General features: G+C 38.2%; 1 protein-coding gene and 1 long non-coding RNA gene across 7 annotated transcripts in view; one reads left to right on the top strand and one right to left on the bottom strand.

Moving 5' to 3' along the window:
- The window catches only part of rbms3 (RNA binding motif, single stranded interacting protein), a 339,603-nt gene that overhangs the window by 108,500 nt on the left and 209,771 nt on the right, over positions 1 to 21,332 (bottom strand). The gene's annotated exons all lie outside the window — the stretch shown is intronic.
- LOC145553786 (uncharacterized) lies at positions 9,413 to 11,662 on the top strand. The gene is made up of 2 exons (XR_014089838.1): positions 9,413 to 11,225; positions 11,300 to 11,662. It is a non-coding gene; the product is annotated as an uncharacterized LOC145553786 (long non-coding RNA).

Genomic DNA, 21,332 nt, shown 5'->3' with positions numbered 1-21,332 from the left:
GTGTCAGTCTGTTGAGAAATTTTTATGCAAATGAACAAAAAACCCACAAGAATAAGCTTTTTATAATAATGAAAAACATTTTTAAAAGTTTCCATTTACAAAGTGGCAAATGCAACTCCGGTGCTGAACGTATCAGAGTCCTGCACTACGAGTTTCCTACTTGACAAAACCCCTTTTGTCAAGATTGGTTAAAGTCCACCTGCTGACAAAATTGTGATTTATGTAAAGATCAAGATTTTATTTCAGCTATGCTTCCCTGTACATTAGTCTTAGAGAAGTGACATAATGCAATAAAATGAATCTTTGATCCAGTTCTCATGCTTATAGCTGGCCTGCAGCGGGTTTGCATGAAGTAACAGAACTCGGATGCAGAAATAACCTGGCATAGTCTGTCAAGTGTGAAAGTTACGGCCTTAAGTCTAAAATTGTTACAGTTAAGATTAGGGGATAGTAGCTTTCATTCACTTAGTGCCAAGAAGAGAGGTGCTGAGTTGAAATTTGTCAGGTAAAAACAGCATTGTTCAGTTCAAAGTCCTTCAAAAACAGAGGTCATTGAAGAACATGCTCAGATGAGCGTGTTCATCAGCAACACTGCTGAAAGTAGATTATGAACGTCTCCTTGAAAGATGAACAAACTGAAAAATTGTTAAACCATGAGGGGAAGTCTGGCGGTTTGAAAGGCAACAACTTTATGACTCCCAGACAGAAAAAACTGGTCATGGCAGTCGAGGCAAAGATAAAAGTGTTCACATGTCAGAGCTGAAAAACATGAGGTGACATGACAGACATGCTGCAAACATGGAAAAGGATCATCTCCTCTGCGAGTCATGAGAGAAAAAGAACAGGACAACAAGAAGCTTGAATAAAGATTTGTAATCTAAAGCACATTTACAAATCTTCAGATGAATTATCACATGTGTTCTCATTTGAGAATTTCCATAATTATCCCATCATTATTACTGTTACTCAGAGGATATCATCATGGTAAATGACATTGTTATTGCAGTCCCCAAGTTGATTTTGCCTTCATTAAACGTGTTTTGACTGTTCCAAATTCAGTTAATAGACACGGAAAACAAATCAATAAACAGTCAAGAGGCGATGCAAAGCTTCACTGCACAAGGCTGTGCAACAAACGGCACCGTTAAGTTAGAACCACAAACCTTTCTCATAAAGCCCGTATCCAATCATTTTCTGCTCATCAGTGTGTTGTCTGTGCAGCATCTAATGAGCTCTCAGTTCCAGAGCGCAGCGTATCTTGGTTGGTGTCAGAGCTGTAAATTAAAACTTTCATTTTAACGTGATGGGGGTGTACTAGGGGGGTCGAATCCAACGCAAATGCGTGTTTGCACATCTTATTTATTCTCATACACAAGTATGTCAACTTAAAATAGTCTGGATTGAAAGAAAACATGAGAAAAAGGTAAGAGCTTAACGAATCGCTCGGTTCATAAATTATTTAGGTAATTGATGTAGCAGAATACGTGATCACAAATGCAGCCATACACAAAATGTCTCATTAAGATGTAGAGCCACATTCAGCAGCTATAACTCAGCTTTCCATATGATCAGTTTTTAATGCATTGCTTTGTTTCACTTGTTTCAAGACATTTGCTTTGGCAGAACTCTATTGAGGTCCAACCACAGTCTTTCAGTCAAGTTGCAACACCATGACTTTTCAGCCTCTTTTGTTGAACATTTTCAAATGTATTTTGGACGGTTTCCCTGGGAACGTGGTGTTGAGTGTTAATGGTCAACTCTGCCGTTGCAATGTGACCAGATAATGTGCCTCCAAAACAAGCTCAAATCAGCACTCATCCACCAGCATGCTTGACAGCTGGAATAATATATTCTATGCTGATTTACTGAGGTAGGTTTTGATCAAACATTGGACTGTGCATTATGGCATCTTTCTTTGGTCCCGTCTATGTAAACAGATATATTAAAGGTTTTAGAGGTCCTAGTGATAATTGCAGTGCCATATCGTCTTTAAAGAGCATCCCCATGCAAGCTCCACTTGCTCAGTCTTTTAATGTCACGATGCAAGTTAAAGGATGTGTAGTCTGAGATGCATTTGTTCATCAATGATTTCAATATGTTCATATCATCCTTTGTGTCTGGAAAATGATCCCAAAATCAAACTTTCTCCAACACAGAGCGAGATTTGTTGGCTGGTGTGAGTTTGGATTTCATGGAGCACGGTGGATATTTGGGAAATATTATTTCTTCATATTGCTGGTCACCAACATCTGCTTATCTATGCTCACTACTGATGGATTTCCTCTATGCATTATTTTGACACAAGGCTGTGTTGCTCCAGAAGAGCAAACTCGCTATTACTTGTCCCCTGAAAATTTATGGAAACAGCAAAGGTGTACTTATTTTTTTCTTTTTCTGCCTTTTGTAAAGAATGAGATACATTTATTACTTGAACAGATTTTTTTTTTTTTTTTACAAATCCGGGCAGTCCAGTGGTCTCATTTCTCCATGTGGGCAGTCAGCTGTGAAAATATTCAAGATTACCTACAGCGCTGTTAGCTCAGTGTTGTAAAATATGCTTGTGAGATTGCCAGAGATTGCTATGGAGACTTGCAGATGTCAAACATGACTTCATGAAGCAAAAAGGGATTTGTTAGACGGTGTTCTTTGACAAGCCAAACCAGGGAGATTACTGTTCATCCCATTACAGAGCCACTAAAAACATGATGTGTTCTTACATTAGTTTGACCTTGTTAAGAATAGGCGGCGCGATTACACGGACTGCCACTATCATGCGTTTGGCTGCTATTATCGACTTGCAGCGAGTCTTCACAGCTGTTGCAGTGATGTTGCAAGCACTTTTTGTTGTTAGTTACTGTTGTTGTTGCCGCCACCGGAGTAGCCTCCAGGCTTTCTGGCTACACTTGCATTCCTGCTCTCTTAAGTGTGAAGACTTGCCATGTTCTCCCCGCTTTCAGTTGGTTACTCCATTTTTTTCTGTCTCTCTCTGGTTCCTGCTCTCCTCCTGCTCACAACCCAAGCTGGTATAATTAGAGTAATTGGAATCAGATGATGCTGGCTTAATTGGAAAGGAATGCAGACGGGGCTTTGGGGCTTTTCCGCACGGGAAAATCAGCTGGCAGAAAAAAAAACAACAAAAAAAAACACAGTAGGCAGTAGAGAGGGACAGGCAGAAGACAGGGTCAGCAGTCATGCATTTGGACTCTCTGGTTTAGATAAAAGTGTCAGGATTTAGTTATAGACAAAAACAAATTATGAGGGCCACACAATTTGAAATTTTGTATAGCTTGTCAGGTACATGTAATAGATGCAAACTGAGTTTGACAAGCCATTCAAATAAACACCAACATCATTCGTGCACAGTAATGAGAAAATGCTGAGCTCCAATCTGACGGCATTTTAAAGCTTTGGGTATTGGCAGTGCACAAGCATTTTATAATAAGGGTAAAAAGGCCACAGGGATAGATCAACACATATTGCATGATGAAAACTGGATATACACTTGCCAACACAGGGCAAGAATATTAAAGGTTAGAATCCATTGGTAAGAGGGCAAGTTTCATTTAAACAGTGCCAGGAGCAAATTCCTCTTCTAAGTATGAGACTCGGAAAGAAAAAGTGACAGGAGAACGACAGTAAGAAAAGAAAAAGAAACAAGAGTGGTTTCATTGTCCAGAAAGGCACAACTGAAAGTCAGCTTGATTGTTTGCTGTTTGAGTCCACTGATGCATAAGACGAGTGTTAGACTCCCTGCAGGCGCTGGGAGCTTAATGAAGGAAAGAGAGACACTCCTGTTTCAAGAGATGGGACTTCCTCATCCACACCCACACGTGGGGGATCCCAATTTTGTAAGTTGGCCTCCTTATCAAAAGGTGGCACTGTGCGCAACATTTCTGCGAGGGAAACCGTGCACATGTACTCTTTGTTAAAGGGCTGGATCTGCAAGATGTCATCCAAGGTTGATTCAGTTACCCCAACAGTCTCAGTGTCTCCTCACAACTCATTTTCCGTCACCAGAGTTTGCAACCTCTGCCTGGAGATCCTGATGGATAGGTTCGTTTGTCGGATCTAAGCTCTATAACTCCTGCTACATCTCATTATGCTTAACATGGGGGTGGCAACCAGGGAGGGCTTGGAAAAATCTGTAAGGCTATCTCCTTCCTTTCAGTCTCCCCCACTCTCTCTTGTGTTTGTCTATGTGGGCTTTAAATGTGTGCATGCAGCATTTTTTGTTTTGTTTTGCTCACTGCTTGCTGCTGGACTGCTCAGAGCCTTTGTCTTTCTGCGATGCTCCCCAGATCTCAGTTCGTTACAGAGCGTAATTAGCGTGGCGCGAGCGGGCTCCCCAGCCGACACACCAAACTCATTAAATTTCACTAGACTTCTTTTTGCTGGCACACTCCCCTCGCCCCATATTAATCTTCCGTCCAACCCAAACTTTAATTCTCTGAGAAAATGTTTATGGGAGGAATTATATAACTTCCACCTGCACATGCAATAACACTCTCCCTACTTGCTTAGGTTTTTTTTTCTTCCTGTTTTGTAACGATGGTATCTAAAGGGTCTCGCTAATCAGCTGCAACGTTGCCTGCTAAGCTAATGCCCCAGACTTAACATGAAACCAGTGCTGTTCCTTAATTTTGATGCCCTTAAAGTACATAAAGTACAAACACTTTTGAGTCAAGTCTTTTGGAGTCTGCCTTGCGTCTAGAATTTTTGTCAATTCTTTCTTGGGGGAAAAAAAAAAAAAAGAAAAATCCAAGCTTAGTCAGAATAGATGAAGGGAATCGATAACAATGTTCTGAAGTCTTTGTACAGATACTCAATTGGATTAAGGTTTCCACTTTTAATCTAAACCGTTCCATTGTGTCTTTGGTTGTATATTTATGGTGCCCATCTTGCAGGAAGGTGACCCACCACCACTGACTCGTATTTTTCAGTTCAGCCTCAAACAGGTTTTCTTCCAGGATTACCCTCCACTTAGCTCCATCAGACTTCCCATCTCTGACCCGTTTTCTTATCTGCTGAAGAAAAGTATTTCACAGCTTCCACCGATTTTATTTTATTTTTTAAACAGGGGCACCATGTGTGTAGTTTCTCCTTCACACTATTCCATAAAGACATATCATAGACGCCTACACCTGAGCTGTGGCTCTCTGCAAATACTCAAAAGGGACCGTGAAACTTTTTGTTCTTCTTTGTTCAATTTGTTCTTTAAGCTGTTTTACCACAACTTCTGTAGACCTTCAGTTGTGCTGCGTCGTGCAAATTTTAGTTGACGGATTAATGGATTTTAATCCATAGCTGGACTCTGTTCAATAATGAATGAAATTCTTATAGCATCATGTTGAAATTGAGTTTTTATGAGATATTGGAAGAAATAGGATGTTTTTTTTTGTTCTTGATTTTAATTTTGAAAGCCCCACGTCATTTTCCCTCCACCATCATTTGCAATGGTGTGTTGTTGGTCTATCTCCCAAAATCCAAACAAAATACTTGGTTAAAATGTGGATATGGATAATTTTAGCCCCCGTTTGTGTTTGTCTGGACCTTCAGACAAAGACCAGGTTCATTTCCAATCTCGCTGCCCAGAAGCGCTTCACTCCTAACAGGGCCACACAAACGGGGTCAGTGAGGCGGCTGTAAGAGGAAGATGCATCATTTACAGAGAAATGGATGACATGATGCTTTTATTTTTGACCAGAAATATTACTGCAACCCTCAAGCTCTCTCCCCTCTAATTGAACAAAGAGGCAGAAGACAACTGCCACTTGAGCTGCAAGGAAAATTGCCTCTTCAGTACTGTAGAAAATATCCAACCTACTGTTGGAAAATAGCAGTATTTGTTCAACATCCTGGCTTAAGAGGTCTGAAGACAGATTGGGTGATTTGGACGAAGGCGGTTCTGATGACTTATCTGCCCACTGGTACAACGGCCAGTAAGCCTCTCTACATTACTTTCCATAAAGTTCATATTTGTCATCAGATACATTAGATGTCTTTGAGGCTGCAATAAATTCTTTAGCCTAAATATCATTTGATCTATTGTTCCTCAGTCTTTGCTCTTAACCCTAGGTTTCTGATGGAAAAGGTATCCTTATTGCTTCAGTGAAGTGGGGTTAGCGATATGGGGAGTTTAACTCTGAACCTTTAAAACAGCCATTTTTCAGGGACACATTTAACAATGAAGGGGTAGGATCTTTGCTTAAGTAGTAACTATTGAACATTTTTTAAATTAATGATAAAAAAAAACAACTAAAGGCGCCCAAATTAAGAGTAGATCTCATAAAACCATATTTTAGCACATGATGATTTGCATATCATGGGTGTTACTCCATGCCTTACCTACAGCTCTCTAGAACGTACTTTCTATACGAGTCTGACTTTAGCCATTCAATTACTTCTGTAGTCACAGCACAGTCAAGTAAGAGCTGAGATACAGCTGAGCTAGCTGACATCACCTGCATGGGTTTTGAGCTAGGCATTAAAAAAAAAAAGCCAGCGCTCCCATGGGTCCAACACCTGCCAGATTCAGATGGACGTAAGGGGTGGCAGCCAGGGGTATCTGAACCCTGTACCCTCAATCAGCGATCACAGAAAGACAAACCTAACTTGAGCTGGTGGGGAGACAGCCACCTCTGGGACTTCCACATCGCTGCCTAGCATTTAATTTAACCTACTTGATGGGTGACTGGCTGCATTCACTTGACATTTGCTTCTGCACATCATTTCAGTTGACAGAGGATATGAGCAAATTAGCCGCCTCGCTATGGTGGCACAAAGTTTTGATATGAGTCTCCATAGTTAGCATAATATATATATTTGAAATCATATCCTTTCATCACTCCAATGATGTGTTTTAATTAGGTGTATAATCACCTTTATCACGAGGAGTGACCTTGGAAGGGCAGAGGCTGATAACATAAAAACAGAGCGGAATTGAACAGAAACAAAAAGGAAAGGACTGAAGAGAGTAAACACTGCTTAGTTGTGTCCACAGAGTGTGGCTTATCTTCATCAAGTGAGACATCAAAGCAAATATTTGAGTAAAAGCAGGACCGCACTCCAGAGTATGAACTTCTACAGCTCCCACAGCTCCAGTTCTCAAGACGGGTCCATTCAGACCCATTAGCAACCTGCAGGTTTTGCTAATGTCTCAAGCTATCCAGGCACGTGGCAGTCCCCAGTTATGGTAATGGTTTCACCCAAGCCTTTGAAGACACACTAGCTGTAATGGTGTCTGAAGAGAGCAATTTCAGGGTACAACCCTCCAGGGACTCATTAGCGAGGAGTGGAGTTATTTGAAGAAAGCTGAACACTGGTGGACCAGGACAAACCCTTTGACAATCACTGTGGGCAGTAGCAGTTGGCAAGAAGGCTGGAGAGCTCAAATATCACCATAGGCCACAAGAAGAAATGGAATAAAGGGCTCTGTTTGGTAGATTGCTGAGAACACAGAGTATGGGAGAGAGAGGGAAAGGTGTGATATGCCAAGTGTTAGCTCCAACACAAATTCACAGCAAGAGTCTTAGCAGGGGGCCGTCACAAATGTTCCAGGGCAGCACATGCTGAGAGAAACTTTTAGTTATTTTGATCCCTGGTGACACGATTACTGCAATAGTGCTTCCACTGAATCTTCACAGTAAGAAAGGCAAATTACTCAGACTCGAAATTTCGGATGGATTTCGAGTCAATCCATTCTCACTCATGGAGTCCTCTGACTTTACTATGAGTGTTTATATAAAATGATGCAAAAGATGACATTGTAATCTGTTTAAACAACATGTGCAGTTAAAAAGTGACATATGAAAACGTATCTACATGAAGACATCTGGTGACAAATCCACCGTTTCCCTTTTAGAAACAATCCAGCCCTTTCTCACACCAGATTGCCAATCGCACCCAAAATGTCACACACAAATATTTAGTTTGAAAAAAAAAAATCACTATAATACAAACTTGCTCTATGGACTGCTTACTTTCTTCCGCTTATTGAAATATTGTTCAGTATTCGAACAGTTTTTGAGAGAAAAATTATGTACTGTTTTCTTGTCAACTGAACTGAAACGAATTGAATTTTTCCCGTCTGTGTCACAATATTTCATCATCCCCAATTGAGCTGAATCAATACGAAATGCTAAAAAGACGTGAATGAATCAATCTCCATCTCAACTTTGTCACATCAAGGAAGAAAATAAAAATCAGCAGAGTGCGAAAATGCTGAAGAGTGAGGTGTTCGTTAACTGGAAGATCTCTTCCTTTAAAAAAAAAAAAAAAAGACCCCCACCATTTACATTCCCCTAAACCCTTGCCTTTCATTCCAAGCCTACTTTCAATATCAAAGCTCCTTTTGAGAGCCTCTGGTGGAATGATAACAGAGAGAAGGGGACTTTAGTGAAAATGTAAGATCTTGAAAAGAGGGAGAGATGAGGAGAAGAGAAGGAGGAGAAACGGGAGGGGGAGGGGCCCGCCGAGAAGACGGTAAATCAATCGCTCCTTTAACTGACAAGTTTTCTAGAGTGAGATGTTTTTTTAATCTTTTTTTTTTTTTTTTAAATATGCACAGAAATGTGAGCACAATGCCGACAGTGTGATAAAACATCATTAGGCATCATGAAAGAAGCAGGCTCTCTCGGTGACAAAAGCGTCCTTCTGTCAGATCCGCTGGATGACATGCGGAAGCTCGTTTTAGGAAAACAGAAGAAAGCCTGTGTTGCTCCTTAACTGACATGTGATGCGTGTCTGTTTGGGCATGCATGCAGATCCAACTGTGTATTTGAGTGGGGGGTGTGGGGGTTTTAGCATGAAAATAAGCATGCATGTTTATGTTCAGGGTCTTTCAGGAATGTGTGCAATCTGACTGCACCTGGAAGCTGTTTGAGATAAAGTCAAGCTGTAAGGGATTACTCTCACAGAGCAACATGCATGCCAGTCTCACTACACATGTAAGGTTCTGAAAGGAGTGTGTGTGTGTGTGTGTGGGTGTGCGTGGGGGTGTGTGTGTGTGTGTGTGTGTGTGTGTGCGTGTGGGTGTATGTGCGTGCGTGTGGTCTGCACAACTTAATTTGTACCGTTTCTTCATCCAGGTATTACAAATGAGACATAAATGTCATAAACCACAAAACATGCTGTTAACTGGAAACTATGCAGCTGTTGTTTGGTAGTACAATTAAAACACTGCCAACATTTTAAAAAGCACTTTTTATGTTTCATATTTGGGAAGATTAAAAAAAAAAGTTTTTTGTCACGTGTGCTTGTGGATTTTTTTTTTTTTTTTTACATGCAAATAAGTTGTGGCTACTTGAAACAAGAACGGAATATTCCACGTATTCTCTTCTTTTCAAGAAACCAATATGGATAAATCATTTATGTATTTTTTTTTTTTACATGAGTTTCAATAAACAGCCAGATTTTAAATTGCAGAGTTTGTGGGTGAATCACACACTTCTTAGATATGAAAAGTAAATTGTAATTATTAGGGGCATGCCATAGCAATGCATAAGGAGAGCAGTACTGACTTGCGAAGCAAGTCAGTACTGCCTCCATGCATTGCATGGCAGGCACCTATTGTTCTACACCCAATAGAATGTCTCTTTATTATCAGTGAGAATGCATTCTGCATTCTCACTTATAGTGTTTCTGTTTTTCTTTATCAGTGAGAATGCATTCCATGCATTCTCACTTATAGTGTTTCTGTTTTTCTTTATCAGTGAGAATGCATTCCATGCATTCTCACTTATAGTGTTTCTGTTTTTCTTTATCAGTGAGAATGCATTCCATGCATTCTCACTATTGTTTTTCTGTTTTTCTTTATCTTTATTATTCTGTCTTCCGTACGTTTTTTGTCGCTTAACTACTTTCACTACGTTTCACTAATTGTACTAATTTATATATCAAAACGTTCAGCTCCTTCAGGAGAATGGTGCTATGACTTTTGGTAAACTTCACTATTGCACTTTTTGAAATAATTGCACTTTTGTGCAAATATTTTCCCCATAGAAATGAATGGTGGAATTGGGCAAACACTCTTGCTAATGACCTAATTATTGTATTCAGGTGTGCTGCAGCAGAGGCACTTCTAAAAGTCCTCGAGGACTGGAGTTTGACACTCCTGCTCTAGTAACTGCCGTTTTTGAACTTTTTCTGCTCTTTGACAAACAAAATTATGCTGTTCATACATATTTCACTGTAGAGAAATATTTTATGCATTAAAATATAGCCACTAGTGTCTACTTTATGGAATTATTACCATCATTTCAACAGGATTTACTGTTTTCTGTTAAACTCCTCTGGAGTACAACCTTGTCACACTTTCTCCTATTCTTTCAATGTATTTTTTTCTTGTGCTCTGTTTTTATCTGTTTCTATGCATTCTGCTTGTCTACTTTTCTCTTTGCCTTCTGGTTTTACTATCTTTTAAGATCTTCTACAATCTTTAATCAATTTTATAAATTCATATATCAAACATTTCTACTTCTTCTGACCCTTTTTGCTTTTGCTCTTTTTTACTTCTTCAAATATTTCTGGTTTACTGTTTCCACTAATTTTTTATACTTATTACTGTTTCACTATTCAATTGTTTCAACTATTTCTGGGATTGCACTAATTTCCTGTTGTTTCAATTATGCTCTTTCTTAAACTCTGTTTCACTTTTTGACTTTTTCAAATAATTCAGGTTGCACACAAACTCCTGCTTCTGCTGAATTCTGCTATAATTTATATATTATATAATTTATATAATTTATACAGTATAATTCACTATTAAATATATTAATATAGTATATTCACTATTCAATTGTTTCAACTATTTCTGGGATTGCACCAATTGACTTTTGTGCTAATTGTGCTCTTTCTCAAGTTCTGTTTCACTTTTTGTCTTTTTCAAATAAATCATGTTGCACACAAACTTCTGCTTCTTTAGCTGAATTCTGGTATACCTTTGCTAAGTTTCACTAATATAGATAGATAGATAGATAGATAGATAGATAGATAGATAGATAGATAGATAGATAGATAGATAGATAGATAGATAGATAGATAGATAGTGTTGTTGTCCTCCGTCCCTGCGCCACCGCCAGCTACCACCAGAGGGGGTTTCCCCAGCTCCCTTCTGACGCCCCACCCCGCGGGTGTGTCACCACGCACCTGCAGGTCATCCGATCATCACCAGGAGCTTAAGAGGAGCCCCCTAACAACACTTCCTCGCCAGAGTGTTGACCTTCGCGGTAACAGAGATCAGTAAGATCAGCCTTATATTGTTAATCCTGCGTGTTCTAACGCCTCCATCTCCTCACCCCAGGTTCCATCAAGTCTGAGAGCCGGATCGAGTCCAGGACCAACCAAGCCGGTCAGCTGAATCCGGGTTTCCCCGACGAGCACCATCGAGTCGGTCTCTCTCTCCCTCAGCTCCCCGGACTGACATCATTCTGGCTCCTGCCCCCGCAGCTCCGACGTTTCTGCCCAGCCTCCAGTTCATAGTTTTCCCTCGCTCGAGTTCATTGATATGGTGTAAATGAAGCTTTGTATAATTTATGGGCACAACCTCTGCCGCAAATCGGAACTGCCATTTGTTTACATGTTAGCAACTCGCTAACATGCTAGCTCCCTGTTATCAAACAGGATGCCTGTTGTATGTATTTAATATACTGTGTTTTTATTGTCACCAACTGTGTGTGTAATGTGATTCGTGTGCTGAGGAGTGATCAGAAACGCAGAGAACAGATTCGAGGTGAGGCAGGCAGTTCTCGTGCCTTATGGCTGTGGGCGCTCATTGTGACTCCACAACTGCAGAGTAAGAGACGGTAACAGCGAGCTAGCCATACAGTAGCTGCGCTGATACAGAGAACGAGACAGACGTGGTTTTCAGTTGTACTTTAACGGTTTCACACTTTGTGGAAAGTGTGAAACTTTCAGCACAGCACAAAAGGTTCATAGCCTCACCAGCTATGCACCTAAACGCACATCACTGACTAATTGCACACACATCTATCTCTATCTATCTATATATATATCTCTCTATCTATCTATCTATCATAGCTTCATTATTTTTTAACTAGTCTGCTTTTCTGCATGCCTTATTTCTGTTGATTTTACTATCTTTTAGCTTGTCTACTCTTCTCTATGTCTTCTACTTCTTCTATTTTATTCTTTTTCCTATGTTGCTATGTTTCACTCTTCCAACGGTTTCAACTATTTCTCGTTTTGTACTGACTTCCGCTTCTGCTAAATTTTTCCTTTTTGATTTGTTTCACTGTTCAACTGATCCAACCATTTTCTATTTCTTCTGATATCTTCTACTTCTTAAGCTTTTCTCCATTTTTCTTGCATTTCTGCAGCAGTCATTCTGCAAATATGCATTCTCACGGCTGTTTCGCTAGGAACAGCTATTTTTCTAGTTATCAGTGAGAATGCATTCTGCATTCTCACTTATAGTGTTTCTGTTTTTCTTTATTATTATCAGTGAGAATGCATTCAATGCATTCTCACTTATAGTGTTTCTGTTTCTCTTTATTATTATTATTCTGTCTTCCGTACGTTTTTTGTCGTTCAACTACTTTCACTATCTTTCACTAATTGTACTAATTTATATATCAAAACGTTCAGCTTCTTCAGGAGAATGGAGCTATATCTTTTGGTAAACTTCACTATTATACTTTTTGAAATAATTGCCCTTTTGTGCAATTCTTTTGCCCCATTATTTCCTATGGTGGAACTCTCTAACTGATTTCAGTTACTTGAGTGGCCACTCTAGTAACTGCCGTTTTTGAACGTTTTCTGCACTTTTATAAACAAAATTATGCTGTTCATACATATTTCACTGTAGAGAAATATTTTATGCATTAAAATGTAGCCACTAGTGTCTACTTTATGGAATTATTACTATCATTGCTACAGGTTTTACTGTTTTCTGTTAAACTCCTCTGGAGTACAACCTTGTCACACTTTCTCCTATTCTTTCAATGTATTTTCTTCTTGTGCTCTGTTTTTATCTGTGTCTATGCATTCTGCTTGTCTACTTTTCTGTTTGCCTTCTGGTTCTACGGGTTTTACTATCTTTTAAGATCTTCTACAATCTTTAATCAATTTTATAAATTCATATATCAAATATTTCTGCTTCTTATGATCCTTTTTGCTTTAGGCTTTGCTCTGTTTTACTCCTTCAAATATTTCTGGTTTACTGTTTCCACTAATTTCTTTTACTTATTACTGTTTCACTATTCAATTGTTTCAACTATTCCTGGGATTGCACTAATTTCCTGTTGTTTCAATTATGCTCTTTCTTAAACTCTGTTTCACTTTTTGACTTTTTCAAATAATTCAGGTTGCAAACAAACTCCTGCTTCTGCTGAAATCTGCTATAATTTATATAATATATATAATTTTTACAATATAATTTACTATTAATTCACTTTTAATTCACTATTATACCATTAATATAGTATATTCACTATTAAATTGTTTCAACTATTCCTGGGTTTGCACTAATTTCCTGTTGTTTCAGTTATGCTCTTTCTTAAATTCTGTTTCACTTTCTGACTTTTTCAAATAATTCAGGTTGTACACAAACTTCTGCTACTTCAGCTGAATTCCTCTATAATTTATATAGTATATAATTTATATAATTTATACAGTATAATTCACTATTAATTCACTATTAAATATATTAATATAGTATATTCACTATTCAATTGTTTCAACTATTTCTATGTTTCTATGCATTCTGCTTGTCTACTTTTCTGTTTGCCTTCTGGTTTTACTATCTTTTAAGATCTTCTACAATCTTTAATCAATTTTATAAATTCATATATCAAACATTTCTGCTTCTTCTTACCCTTTTTGCTTTTGGTTTTGCTGTTTTACTCCTTCAAATATTTCTGGTTTACTGTTTCCACTAATTCTTTATGCTTATTGCTGTTTCACTGTTCAATTTTTTCAACTATTTCTGGGTTTGCACTAATTTCCTCGTGTGCTAATTGTGCTCTTTCTTACGCTCTGTTTCACTTTTTGACTTTATCAAATAATTCATGTTGCACACAAACTTCTGCTTCTTCAGCTGAATTCTGCAATACTTTTGCTAAGTTTCACTACTTGGCAAAGGATTTCTACAATGTATGACTAGCTTTCTTATGCTTTTTTCCAATTTCTTACTCTTTGTTCTCAAGTTTCTCATATTTCTCCATCAATTATTCTGCAAATATGCTTATTTGGCACTTTATGTTATGTTGCACATCTTTAAATATTTCTGTTTGTGTACTAATTTCAGCTTCAGCTAATTTCTGCAGTTTGCTATGTTTCACTATTCAACTGTTTCAACTATTGCAATTTCTCATGCTTTCTTCTACTTCTTAAGCTTTTCTCCACATTTTCTGGCATTTCCACAGCAGTCATTCTGCAAATATGCATTCTCACGGCTGTTTCGCTAGGAACAGCTATTTTTCTAGTTATTATTCTGTCTTCCGTACGTTTTTTGTCGCTTAACTACTTTCACTATCTTTCACTAATTGTACTAAATTATATATCAAAACGTTCAGCTCCTTCAGGAGAATGGTGCTATGACTTTTGGTAACCTTCACTATTGCACTTTTTGAAATAATTGCACTTTTGTGCAAATATTTTGCCCATTGAAATGAATGGGGAAATTCGGCGAACTGCCGTTTTTGAACTTTTTCTGCTGTTTGACAAACAAAATTATGCTGTTCATACATATTTCACTGTAGAGAAATATTTTATGCATTAAAATATAGCCACTAGTGTCTACTTTATTGAATTATTACCATTATTTCAACAGGATTTACTGTTTTCTGTTAAACTCCTCTGGAGTACAACCTTGCCACACTTTCTCCTATTCTTTCAATGTATTTTCTTCTTGTGCTCTGTTTTTATCTGTGTCTATGCTTTCTGCTTGCCTACTTTTCTGTTTGCCTTCTGGTTTTACTGGTTTTACTATCTTTTAAGATATTCTACTATCTTTAATCAATTTTATAAATTCATATATCAAACATTTCTACTTCTTCTGAACCTTTTTGCTTTTGGTTTTCCTCTGTTTTACTCCTTCAAATATTTCTGGTTCACTGTTTCCACTAATTTTTTATACTTATTACTTTCACTATTCAATTGTTTCAACTATTCCTGGGATTGCACTAATTTCCTGTTGTTTCAATTATGCTCTTTCTTAAACTCTGTTTCACTTTTTGACTTTTTCAAATAATTCAGGTTGCACACAAACTCCTGCTTCTGCTGAATTCTGCTATAATTTATATATTATATAATTTATATAATTTATGCAGTATAATTCACTATTAATTCACTATTAAATATATTAATATAGTATATTCACTATTCAATAGTTTCAACTATTTCTATTTCTTCCACTATCTTCGGCTTTCTTCTGCTTTCTTCTGCTTTCTTCTGCTTTCTTCTACTTTCTTCTACTTTCTTCTACTCCTTAAACTTTTCTCTACTTTTTCTTGCATTTCTGCAGCAGTCATTCTGCAAATATGCATTCTCACGGCTGTTTCGCTAGGAACAGCTATTTTTCTAGTTATTATTATTATTCTGTCTTCCGTACGTTTTTTGTCGCTTAACTACTTTCACTATCTTTCACTAATTGTACTAAATTATATATCAAAACGTTCAGCTCCTTCAGGAGAATGGTGCTATGACTTTTGGTAACCTTCACTATTGCACTTTTTGAAATAATTGCACTTTTGTGCAAATATTTTGCCCATTGAAATGAATGGGGAAATTCGGCGAACTGCCGTTTTTGAACTTTTTCTGCTGTTTGACAAACAAAATTATGCTGTTCATACATATTTCACTGTAGAGAAATATTTTATGCATTAAAATATAGCCACTAGTGTCTACTTTATTGAATTATTACCATTATTTCAACAGGATTTACTGTTTTCTGTTAAACTCCTCTGGAGTACAACCTTGCCACACTTTCTCCTATTCTTTCAATGTATTTTCTTCTTGTGCTCTGTTTTTATCTGTGTCTATGCTTTCTGCTTGTCTACTTTTCTGTTTGCCTTCTGGTTTTACTGGTTTTACTATCTTTTAAGATATTCTACTCTCTTTAATCAATTTTATAAATTCATATATCAAACATTTCTACTTCTTCTGAACCTTTTTGCTTTTGGTTTTCCTCTGTTTTACTCCTTCAAATATTTCTGGTTCACTGTTTCCACTAATTTTTTATACTTATTACTTTCACTATTCAATTGTTTCAACTATTCCTGGGATTGCACTAATTTCCTGTTGTTTCAATTATGCTCTTTCTTCAACTCTGTTTCACTTTTTGACTTTTTCAAATAATTCAGGTTGCACACAAACTCCTGCTTCTGCTGAATTCTGCTATAATTTATATAATTTATATAATTTATGCAGTATAATTCACTATTAATTCACTATTAAATATATTAATATAGTATATTCACTATTCAATAGTTTCAACTATTTCTATTTCTTCCACTATCTTCGGCTTTCTTCTGCTTTCTTCTACTTTCTTCTACTTTCTTCTACTCCTTAAACTTTTCTCTACTTTTTCTTGCATTTCTGCAGCAGTCATTCTGCAAATATGCATTCTCACGGCTGTTTCGCTAGGAACAGCTATTTTTCTAGTTATAAATATAATTTATTATTCTTCCGTTACCGTTAATGCGGCTCGTACCGCTGCATGCTGACCCACAAAAGTGGTATCAAAACGTGCGGCTCAATCCCGGCAAGTGAGCTATTACTTTTATTGGGGATTGGAGTTAAAATGATTACATAAATTAATAAAAACGAAAAAATTTGAGATTTTGTGTCTCACAGAATCAGTAATCTTTCTCTATGAAACACACACACAGGACTGTTTATGGCTGACTCAAAAACCCTTTTTAAATCCCCCTCACAGGCATAAATATCGCCCTATTGGTCTGAAAGTTGGTCATAACATAGATACACATGCCTGCTCATGTACAATGTTTACAAAAATTTGCTAGGGCTTATGCTTTTTGTCAGGGTCCTTCAGACTGACGCCTGGTGTCTCCCAAGTATAGAAACTGTGTCTGAAGAGGATTTTCCCGCTCTTTGGCTCTCACAGCTGCAGGGGATTAATTACCATAGCAACAGAAGAACAGAGTGTCTGGAACTGCAGCTCCCCAGGACTGCACTGTAGGGTTTACTGGTATTTACAACTGCTTGTGTTTTCAGCATTATACTACTGATTCAAGACTATAACCATTACACATATGTCCCCCCATGTTAAAATCTGACATAAATAAGAATAAATAGCTGATTAAAAGTCTATGGACAGAAAATAACGTCGCTGCTCCTTTAAGGAACCAGCGGCACAGACGCAGCGCCTGCGATGCTACAGATCACAAACCTGACAGAGAGCAGAAGAGGATTCGTAGGAAAAGAGCGGTGATGCTCAGCAAGGCAGGTCATTAGCATTTGTACAAAAGTTAGCATTTCACTGTCTATGACTAGTGCACTAGCACTTTTACCTAAAGTTAGCTTTTACCTAATTTTCTCATTAATTAGAAATGTTTAGTATACTGAATAGAGTAGTAAAATTAAAACAACATGGTCGTGTTGCTCCACATCCTACTGCCAGCATTTGAGCTAACATTAGCATATTGGCTAATTTTAGCATATGCATCAATTTTAACATAATGAATGGTACAAGTACAGATTATTCTACATGCTTCTGCCTCTCCACAGGTTATTGACTACGTTGCAGCTTTCTTTAGCATTAATGCTAATTTTTAGTATAAAAACACTGGCTCAAAGCCGACGGGCACACTTTGGCATGCCCCTTTAAAATTTCTGCAGGAATTTTCTAGTTAATAAAAATTATTCTTTGTTAGTAAAGCTTGTAAACGTGTGTTAGACATGTATTGGAGTAAAAACTTAACTTGAAGGCTAAATAGCCCAACTTGACCCCGTCACTGCCATTAAAAAACTGTCAGCACGCTCCCATCCTTTGGCAGGAGCCTGCAAGGCTAAGCATAGGATGAAACACAATTCACCTTCAGAATGCTGTGTGATATTTATGTCTGAGAGTGAGCGTAATCCATAGGGTAGTCAGGCTCAGCCTTGAAGAATGGGGGAGACGGGACCATCAAAGGGAAGCTCAGAGGAGAGTTACTGCTCATCCACACACAGTAGACAGGTGAGGTGGTTCAGGCACAGCTGCCTGTTGTCCCAGGCCAAACAAGGCCCTCCAACCATCAAATAATGGTCAAGAATATACGAGAATATAACTTGTGTGTGTGTATATATATATATATATATATATATATATATTTTTTTTTTTTTTTTTTTTTTTTTTTTTTTTTTTTTTTTCCCCCAAAAGAATGTTAAAGAAAAACAAAACAGACCTGATATTTAAGCTCTATAAGACGTTTCACATCCCCCCCCTTTCAGCTCTTTTAAAGACAGACAGACTTATGTGTGAGCATGTGAGTTGTTTGTGTGCCTTTGTTGCTACGTGACCCTCAGGTCTTGCATTCTAGGCATCAGGGAGCACCTGGTAGGAAATGTGCCTTCACTCCCCGTCTCCCTCTATTCTTACCATGATCACTCAGTCCTAAGCTGTAAACATCACCCTCCAGGTAATGAGACCGATCGGGGAGCCTCTGCAGACTAAAACCGAGATCCGTTTTTAAAGAACCATCATGCCTGTATTTGTTCTTGCATGAATCGCATTACCATTCAGTTTCTACTCTTGCAATGCCAGATTGAGAAATTGTATCAAAACTTTTCTATGAGTAAAGGTTAAAAAAAAAAAAGGTAAATATCAAGCAGAAAGCAGCTATCCTAAGGTTAGCAGTTTTGTTTTTTGTTGCTTAAATCCAAAATCTAGGCGCAGCAGTTTACTCCTCTCTTTCGAACATCCAGTAATCCCCTGGAGGCATCTAAATAGGACCTCCACACAGTTAATGACTTCTCCTGCCTCTCCGTTTCTTCCAGCTCTCAGTCCTCACAACTGTCCAAGTATGCTGGCAGAGGGACACTGACCCCATCATGTTCTTTAGCTTCCTGGATACCATTAGTCAGAAGAATTGGATAACCAGCAGGTCTGGGGATCTCTAATGCCAGCATGAGCAATGCTGGCAATGCTAACAGTCGCATAAAGTTTACCATTTTCAGGATCATAGAGGGGTTTAAAATTAAGTCAGAGGGAGTAAGAAGACATTAGAATTAATTTAAAAGGAAACTGTATTTTCCAGTAAATGTCAAGACAGGTCTGCAAAGAAGACTCACAGCAGAGGAGAAGGCTGAACTGATATTCGCCAGGGAATAAACAGAGTCCTGTTTTGCAATGTTAGGTGGACTAATCACTACTGTAAGATTCATAAATCAGCTTATTTTGACCTTTTTTGTCATCATTTTGAAATAGTTAAATCCTGTTAAATTCACAAGTCACACAGAGAACAGCTACAATGTCACCTCTGCTCCTGATATTAATAATTTATCACCATACAGTAAGGGATAGAAGGATACAGGCAATTTGAATTCGTATCATTAGGTCAAAGGTTTCCAAAAACCAGACCGGATAACTGGCCATGAAATACCGAACGGTGCATCTCTACTGTTTAGACTGAACTTGTTTTATATGACTTCTCCCCCATTTATCTCCTGTTATAGTCTTGTGAATCCTCATTTTCTACAAATGGACTTAACATATGATTACACCTTCAGACTATACAGTAGAAAATCTATTAATCTCCCAGCACACAGAGGCTCCATCAGCAAGCCAGCAGCTAAACACACAAGAACTCTGTCAATTTTCTGAAAAATAATACAAACTACAGAGAACCTGAATCTCGCTCAGTACCTCCTAAAGCAACGCAATGGCAATTTTCTCCCATTGTGTTTCTTGACAGGCTGCACACCCAGGAGGGGGGTGAAGAAAGAAGCTTCCCTTTGGGAGGGAGTTAACGACATGCCGAGGGCTTTTCAGATGGAGGGGAGGCTTTGGCATGTGCCACTGTAAACAAGCTAAGGTGCTGAGAAATTTGGTGAGTGAGCGGTGCCCCGAGTTAAGCTGTTCCAACACGAAACCTCTGCTTTTGATGTGGGGCCACATTTTTCACCTCTACGAGCCTCTGAAAAGACACAATACCTGAACGTAAAAAAACCAAAACGTTCAGAATACGCCATGACTCGACACAAACGCATGCACTGCTCCAGCAAAACAATTATTTTACACTTAGGTGGCAGGCTCCCCTGCAGACCAATTAGTCAACGCTATTCTTAGTCTTTCTGATGCACCGTCCCTGACCTGCAAGGCAGAGCAGGAAACATCTCGAGCAAGTGCTTTTTCCGAAGCACCTCTGCATGAGAAGAATTTCTACTTGAAAACTGACAGACTCATTGCGAGGATAGATTTTAAATTGCAGAGTTTGTGGGTGAACAATAACAACACATGGCTGAAAACTTGACAAAAGCACAGCAATCAGAAACACATTCCTGAGAACCACTAGGTGATTCACCTGATGGATATAATCGGCAAATATTTCACTCTGACAGGTTTCAGCTGTTCTGGGTTTTATCCAAGCTAAACAACGGGGATAAGAAAACTGCTGGGGGTTGCATCAAGTACTCTCCCATCTCTAGAATTTACCCACATCCGATTCTCCTCCCCTTAAGCATTGGGTATACAAAAAAAACTTGCCTCGACCAAAACATGATGAGCCCACAAATCTCCTGCGGCTGACAGAAGGAGATGTCTGGCATCCTGTGTAGGAGGAGGCCAAGATTTGATTACATTGTGTCACAGCGCACTTGGATGAAAAACACAAACCTCGGCCAGAGCCAAAATGGCGTCTGGGACACGGAAACAGGTCCCCTACGGTGATTAATGGACAAACCAAGGAATATGGGCATTTCGAAAGGTGTTGCAAAGCAAGACAGAAGACCAAAAATACAACACATTTTGCTTTTCCTTTAGAGACAGGAGTATATAGAGTTATCACAAGGGCTATGGCAGTTTAAACTTTTCCTTCAAGCATTGGACAAGTAAGCTTTTATTTATTATTAATCAAAAAAGTCCAAAGCTAAAAGTGCACAATAACATGCACTCAGTGACAGATGCAAAAGTAAGCTGCTGTTGAAGAATAAAGAAAATAATCATAGTTTAATTAGGAATTAAAGCTTTACTTCATATTTTACTATTGAGATTTTGCAATATGACTTTGATTTTCTGTTTCCCTTATTTTATTCTTCTCAGACCCTGGCCAAGAGAAACAGCATTTTGTTTTGCTTTATTTGTGTAAAAACTGGAATGACAATAAATTCAATCTTAAATCAGAACAGCTAAGGAAAGTGGGATTAGCTGCCTC

This window comes from Poecilia reticulata, chromosome 11 (genome assembly GCF_904066995.2).
Source record: "Poecilia reticulata chromosome 11, P_reticulata-male-v2, whole genome shotgun sequence".
Classification (NCBI taxonomy): Eukaryota; Metazoa; Chordata; class Actinopteri; order Cyprinodontiformes; family Poeciliidae; genus Poecilia; species Poecilia reticulata.
Note: the sequence above shows the minus strand (reverse complement) of the source record. Positions and strands in the feature narration are given on the sequence as shown.